The sequence below is a fragment of the Triticum dicoccoides genome, chromosome 6A, assembly GCF_002162155.2.
Source record: "Triticum dicoccoides isolate Atlit2015 ecotype Zavitan chromosome 6A, WEW_v2.0, whole genome shotgun sequence".
Taxonomy (NCBI): Eukaryota; Viridiplantae; Streptophyta; class Magnoliopsida; order Poales; family Poaceae; genus Triticum; species Triticum dicoccoides.
In genome coordinates, this window is record NC_041390.1 from 536,954,114 (window position 1) to 536,961,439 (window position 7,326).

The 7,326-nt window shown below is 47.0% G+C and overlaps 1 long non-coding RNA gene across 3 annotated transcripts; it reads left to right on the forward strand.

The window, feature by feature from the left end:
* The first annotated feature begins 4,774 nt into the window (after positions 1-4,774).
* LOC119317750 lies at positions 4,775-6,641 on the forward strand. 3 transcript variants are annotated; one of them, XR_005153741.1, is made up of 3 exons: positions 4,775-5,161; positions 5,276-5,991; positions 6,082-6,641. It is a non-coding gene; the product is annotated as an uncharacterized LOC119317750 (long non-coding RNA). The 3 variants fall into 3 exon arrangements; XR_005153740.1 differs by having other exon boundaries at positions 4,775-5,555; positions 5,625-5,991; positions 6,082-6,633; XR_005153739.1 differs by having other exon boundaries at positions 4,775-5,991.
* Positions 6,642-7,326: the final 685 nt, after the last annotated feature.

A 7,326-nucleotide genomic window follows, 5' to 3' on the forward strand; every position in this document is an offset into this window, starting at 1 on the left:
TGGCTCCGCAAATTTCAGGCATTTGGGATTCTAAGGACCCACTCATGGCGGCTTACCGCCGCGAGGTTGATGCTATTGCTGGTCATTTCAAAGGTTATCAAGTGGAGCATGTGGATCGCAGGAAGAATGAGGCGGCTGATGCGTTGAGTCGATTAGGGTTCCAACATAAGCCGGTGCCACCTAACATTTTCCTTGATATTTTGCATAACCCTTCGGTCAAATTACCTACAGAGGAAGATCTTGCTATTCCTGACCCAAAGGCACAATTGGTGGCGGCTCTTCATGCTATTCCTGATTGGACGGTTCCATATTTGGCTTATATGACCTGGGGTGAGTTACCTGAAGATGAAACTTTAGCCAGGCAGATAACCTGGCGGTCTAAGTCAATGACTATTGTCAATGGAGAGTTGCATCATTGCAGTGTCATAGGGGCATTTCAACGTTGTGTTTCTCCTGAAGAAGGTCTAGAGATCCTACGAGAGATTCATGACGGAGATTATGCTCATCATGCCGACTCTAAGTCTCTCGTAGCCAAGGCTTTCCGTGATGGGTTTTATTGGCTGACGGCTCATGTTGATGCAGAGGATTTGGTCAGTAAATGTGATGGCTGCCAGAAATTTTCAAAATGAGCTCATGTGCCGGCTCAAGAATTACGGATGATTCCAACTACTTGGTCGTTTGCAGTCTGGGGGCTGGATATGGTTGGACCTTTCAAACGGTCCAAAGATAAAAAGACCCACCTTTGGGTGGCGGTTGGCAAATTCACAAAGTGGGTTGAGGCAAAGCCGGTCAGTAAGTGTGACGTGGCAACATCGGTTCAGTTCATCAAAAAGGTGATTTTCCGGTTTGGCTTTCCTCATAGCAGTATAACTGATAATGGAACTAATCTATCCAAAGGTGCTATGAAAGAGTTCTATCAACGGGAGCATATTTGTCTTGATGTATCATCCGTGGCTCACCCCCAGTCCAATGGCCAAGCTGAAAGAGCCAATCAAGAGATTTTGAGAGGCATCAAGCCCCGGCTTATGGTCCCTTTGCAGAGGACGCAGGTTGTTGAGTGGAGGAATTGCCCCCAGTGCTATGGAGTATCAATACTACCCCCAACAGATCTACTGGTTACACGCCTTTCTTCATGGTTTACGGAGCAGAGGTGGTTCTCCCTAGTGACATCCATCATGATTCGCCCCGTGTGGCGGCTTAAGTTGAAGATGATAATGGAAAAGCATGTCAGGATGCTCTTAACCTGTTGGATGAGGAGCGTGACCGTGCGGCGGCTCGATCGGCGATTTACCAGCAAGACCCGCGTTGTTATCATAGCCGCCGGGTTAAAACCAGGACCTTTCAAGAAGGAGATTTGGTGTTCCGGCTCATCCATGATCAAACTGACATGCACAAGCTATCCCCACCTTGGGAAGGACCCTTTGTGGTCAGCAAAAATCTCTCCCTAATCTATCCCTAATAATAAAGCATGGATTGACTCCGTGGGTTCACCGTCACAATACGCTTTCTTCTTATGTCATAATACACTTTTACAATTTATATGGACAAAATTGTAATATAAACGAGGTGGTACTATTTCGGGGTCCAAATCGGCTGGACCTCCTGCACCTCGCCTCGCCGCCGGCGACTGGACCCTTGCCGGACCATGCATCTCTCCCCCCTTCCTTCTTCTCTCTTCCTCACATCTCCCTCTCTTCAGGATGCCAGGAGCTCCACAGCCGCCGCCACGAGTCATCCGTGCTCGAATCCGGCGAGATCCGGCCGCGGGCAACCCATCCCAATGCTCCCGCGCTAGATCTGCACTGCCCTCGCCATCCCCGACGGAGTTTTCCTCCAGCGCCGTTGTAAACCACCTCCTACCTCTGCCCTCGTTCACGGCTCCCCTCCAGCAACTGGTCGGGACCTCGCGGGAGGCAGAGGATGGGGTGCAGCGCTTGCATTCGGCTCCGGAGCTTGAGCGGGCCGATCAGCGCAGAGGCAGAGTATGGGATGGTGTGCTGTGCTCGAGACGAGGGGGCTCGAGTAAGGGGATTGGAGGGTGGCGCCGGCGGGATCGCGGACGGGGATGGAGAGGGCTCATGGTAATAGTTTCAATTTTTGTCATACAAGTAACAAATTAGTTCCAATAACTATAGTAAAAATATATTCAACATCTAAAGCAGTGGGTATTAAATACTGCATGCATGGTCCAGTAGACACAAACTCCCTAGAGCTTCATATATATGCACATAAAATCCCAATCACACATATGCAGATCTTCAATTGTAATTAGCATTCATGATCCTGGGGTAGGTGGGGAAGCATCCCTGTCACATACTTCCTCAGTAGTCATTAGACTAAATCAGTAAATCTTTTTTATTGAAATGCATACATACCTTTTAAGCAACTCTGAACAAAGAAAAAAGAATTGTTTCATGTCATGCGTGGGATGGTTAAAAGTAGAAGCTTAATTGAACCATTGGAGTCATAGGCTCCTAGTCACGCCGAGGCTGCCATCTAGCGAGCAATGCAGTTGGCACCTTCTCTGCAGATGGACGAAGGTTATGCATGAAGTTTGAAGTGGGAGGACGGAGGTCCAGCAACTCTAGGCGTGTGGAGATCGGCATCTAGTCTGCCTAGCGGATCCATACGTGTGTCCGTGAGAGGCAACGGGACAACACTTAGTAGCAATCTTTGTACGTTGCAACTTTCAAGCTAACATCCTTCTCAAAATCCATCAACCTGCTTGCTCCAGTTGTGCGTGGACCGATTGATCCAGGCCGGGAACAGATCGCCAATGGGGTTGACCGTGTCGGTCTCCCAGCGAGAGAGCTGCGTCTCCTGTCCGTCGGGGCGGTAGACTGGGAGATCACCTGTGAGCTCCCGCTAGCACCAGCAAGACCGTAGCATGCAGATCCTGATTCACCTGCAAGCTTCACAATGAAAATCAATTCACAACAGGTGGTTTGACTCCTGAAAATATATTCACAAAATAAAAGTGCACTAATGTAACACCAAAATCAAATCCGCTTCAACTCCTAAGACCAAAATTCAGAAGACACTGGAATTAACAGTTCCAGAAATCCGTAAAAGCCTGCATCACTCTACCATGCCATGGCTCATGAACACAAAGTTGTTTGGATTGGAGGTGGGCTTGCCAAGCTGAAATGCAGTCTGGGAGATGAGAGCAATGCATCTCAGAGAAAGAAGTACAAGAGCCTCATGTATGCAAGAGTGGTCTCCTTACATTGGGCAAAGAGAATGCATGTGTCATCAAAACTCAAGCAATGGCTAATGATTCCACCAAAAAACATATTTAGTTTGCAACAAACTGTAGCTGTGTGTAGATATTATGCCGGTGGTTGCTGGGCCGATCGTTGTCCAACTTTGCTCTTGTTCCTAGTTGTTGTGTCAGGCAACGTACGGCATAGCCTTCTCTGCATATTCCTCAAGCTCCTACTCCCTGAATAACCAACAATTAGCATTGTTTTATGTACTGATTAAAGGAAAATCGTTGTTTCGAAGATTTAACTACAACTTTAAGCTACTTAATAATGACACTGGTCTGCACAATATCTAGATTTAGAGAGCAATGCTGAACCCTGTTACAAAATTCAGATCGGTTTTAGACTGAACCAACCCTAAAATAGTTGTTTCTGAAGATTTACCTTCAACTTTAAGGTAAGTAAGGACACTGACCTACAAAATGTATATATATAGATCGAGACAGCAAAGCCTCATATACAAAATTCTGCTGGGGCCTGTCATGGCGCACCGCCGCCAGTTTCATCCCTTGCGCACGGCTTCCTACCTCGCTGCACCGTGTTGTGGACAACGACGTCGTTGCCTCCTGCTCTCTTTTGCAAATCGCCACCAATGAATAGATAACAATGCAGATTGACCTCTCAAATCGAAGAAGGATAGCAAATTATATTAATCAATGGATGGATCTGATTTTCATTGCACAAATCAAATAGACCTTGGCTATAAATTCTGAAAAATCACACAAAATTGTCCGTTAAATACAGCTAAAAAATCCCTTCGTTCTGAGATCCTCTCCTTTTACGCTAGAAAATTTTCTCTTCTATTTTCTGTCAAATCTGTCGCTCCTTATCCATGCACAACAAAACAACAGCGAGATGCAGGCGAGGGCGACGGCGTCTTCATGGACGCAGGGAGGTGCGGCTAGGGGGAGGAGGTGCGCGGGGTAGGGAGAGTGGCGGCTGGGCAACCCCCATCGTGCAGCGGGAAGGAGAGGAATCCGAAAATCAAACCTGGAGCCACCGCCGGACCAGCAGCAGGAAGCCGCGCCGTCCCTACTCTGCCTTCTCTTCTCTCCATCTCACCTCCTCTTTCCCTCCTCTCTTCTTCCCAGGAGACCGAGCAGCCATGGCCATGGAGCATCGCCACCGCATTGGATCCCGACCTGAGCCACCTCGCCCCGACGTCCGCCACTTTCCCACCGTTCCCCGAGCCCTGCCGCCGTTGCCCTGCATCTCGATCGTTTCGGGAGCGCCGCCGCTTGATCTGATGCGTGCACGGGGGTTTGACGAAAAAATATCGAACCGTTTTTGTTCACTTACCGAAGACTACGGGTTAAATTAGCCAAAATACAGGACTTTTAGTATCACCTTGAATATGTTTTAAAATTCAAACTGAAAGCGTAATTAGGGATAGATAAAGCATGAATTGAGTCTTCGAGTTCACCGTCGCGGCGTTTTTGCCAAAAAGTCGTCGCTTTTTTTGATAATTTGACCCGCAATCCTCCTAACAAGTCAACCTGAACCCGGAAAAAATAGAACCCACACGACGACTTAGGTCATATCTCCGCCTCGAGCGCATCTCCACGATCCAGTGCGCCCCTCCACCGCCAGCACCGGCCACCGCCCCTCCGCCGTGCGCCGCCCCCAACCCTGCGGCTTCAGTAGATCCGCACCACCGCCGCCCTTCCTCTCCACCGTCGCCCGCGCCCGCCCGCGGTCATCCATCACCGCGTTCTTAATGGCTTCGGTGACCACGGCGCCTCGGCTGCGACCCTGGCCTGCTTGACCGCCGGATGGATGGATACCGACCGAGCTCATCCTTGGCGCTCCGGCTGCGACCCATGGTTGATTGGCCGCCTGCTGGAAGGGGACGTCTCCTCCCGACTAAGCTTGATGTGGGGCGGTGGACTGACAGCCTGGTGTGTGCGGCCTGCGGACGGCACCCACTAAATGATGCATCTTCTCTTGTCGTCCTCATGCTCTCTGCCCTTAATTTGTTATCCTATCTCTCTGATTGTTGGCTACATGCACAGGTGTTTGAGGCAGCAGCGCACAAGCGGTGACTTGCATCCAGTAGGAGGCAGCAAGAAGCAGCAACGACTCTGAGTTAGGTGCTAGCAATGCACCCCCTCCCCATTCATCTACGTAAATGGATTTTCAACGGCCAAACTACCCTCTTGATTCTTTCTTTAGTGTTTTCAGTTTTTACTAACAATCCATATTTGGTAAACCGTGAAATCTGTTCAGAAGCATCTGCCAACAACCTGTTTGATGTTATGCATACCATGGATTGAGATACAGTCTAATTTTCAGGTCAAACTCTTACCTCCGTTTAGAAAACCAATATGAAGAAATAGGTGTAACCTACCTAGCCTGACGCAGGACGCGATGTACGCCGGCACGCACACGGCAAGGTGACCCCAGCTGAAAACGTGGAGAGGGGGTCGTTTCGGGGAAGCGTAGGGAGGCGGTTGTTCCGGCGGCGGCGGCTTCCTATGGCACTGGGTCCAACTGAGGGAGAGGGAGAGGCATGAGATTGCTGTGTCGCCCGAGCTGAAGGGCGCTCACGCATCGTATATGTCCAGATTAGCAAGAAATCACTCAAAACTAATGTGTACTATATGTTATATTCTGATCTATCTATGCATACGCCCTGTATGGATGAGGAGCTGCACCTTTCCAAATTTTACATGGCCAAAGTTCTGCAGGTGTATGGGATTTCTTCAGGACCAACAGCGTGGATGTTCAGGTATGGTTTTCTTCAGGACCATCCAAATTCAGGCAAATATGTATGCATGCAGAGAACCACCATATTAAGATGTGTGTGTCTATTCTTCAGGCGAGATAGCCATGATGGGAACACGATTCATATGCTTCAGTTCCATCCATGCTCAGGCCAATATGCAAATTGCTGGTGGAGGACAATAGGGTCGACGAGATGCACAATTCCTATGCTTCAGGCGACACAGCCATGATGGGAACACGACTCATATTCTTCAGTCTCTATTTCGACTAAGCTGTGATTAGAGTTATACACTGCTTCCTTCCTGAAGTGACGAGAGATGTCAGTTATATACAGAGAAGCTTGAGTGGATGTGCGTTTGGGATTATACAATTTAAAGGCCACTTTATTTTTTGCTTTTAGTGTATGGACCTGGAGGTTCTACCTAATAGTAGTAGCTTATTGACTTCTGAAAGCAATATAAGCCCAATAGTATTTGCAAAATAAAAAACACCAACTACTGGTTTTATAGCCAGTTAGACCGTATCATCACACTAATCTTTTCTTTTATTGGGTTGAACTCCAGTTATTCTGTAATTACTACATTAACAAACTGTTCTTCACATTCGGTTGTGATTTGGTTTCAAAAGTTCATTTTTACATTAATTTCGTCTCAATGTTATGGTAGGCATTTGTATCGTTATGATTATTTTTTATTTCCTTCCTCACCAGCTTCCTGCTGTACTGCCCATGATTTTCTTCATGCATGCATCAACATTATCTTGGTTCCCTGTAGGAGCTTACTGAAATGCTTCTAATACACGATATTCACTCGCAAGTTGCATGATGGAATGCCCATATCAGCTATTTAGCAACGGGATGTGGGTAATTCCTGTTATCATTAATATAGTTGTTACTTCAATATTAGTATGAAACAGCGTTATGCAATCCAATTCTCTCTCCAGGATCCAATAGCCAAATTCAAGCATTTTATTTTTATTTTTTATAGATGTCCTACCAATTCTATTCTGTATAAATTCTTTAGTCTATGATTTTTGTCAGTGATTGTTGCTTGCAGGCAATTTCGGAAAACCTGAAATTATCGAACATGCATGCAGGCATCAATTCTGTTTGTTGTTCAAATTGTTCAAATAAGAAAATCGGAACATGTACTCTTAGTTTTTTTTTAGATTGCAATTAAGGTATACACCCACCACACGCACATGAGGCACCACAAGCCACCGCCTTAAGACATGTATTGAACAATTAAGACCTGGGATAAATTTGCCTCTTTAAATTATCTGATCTTAGAGAATATTCATGTATTTGTTCGGATAAACCATATCCATAGTGATCATTTCA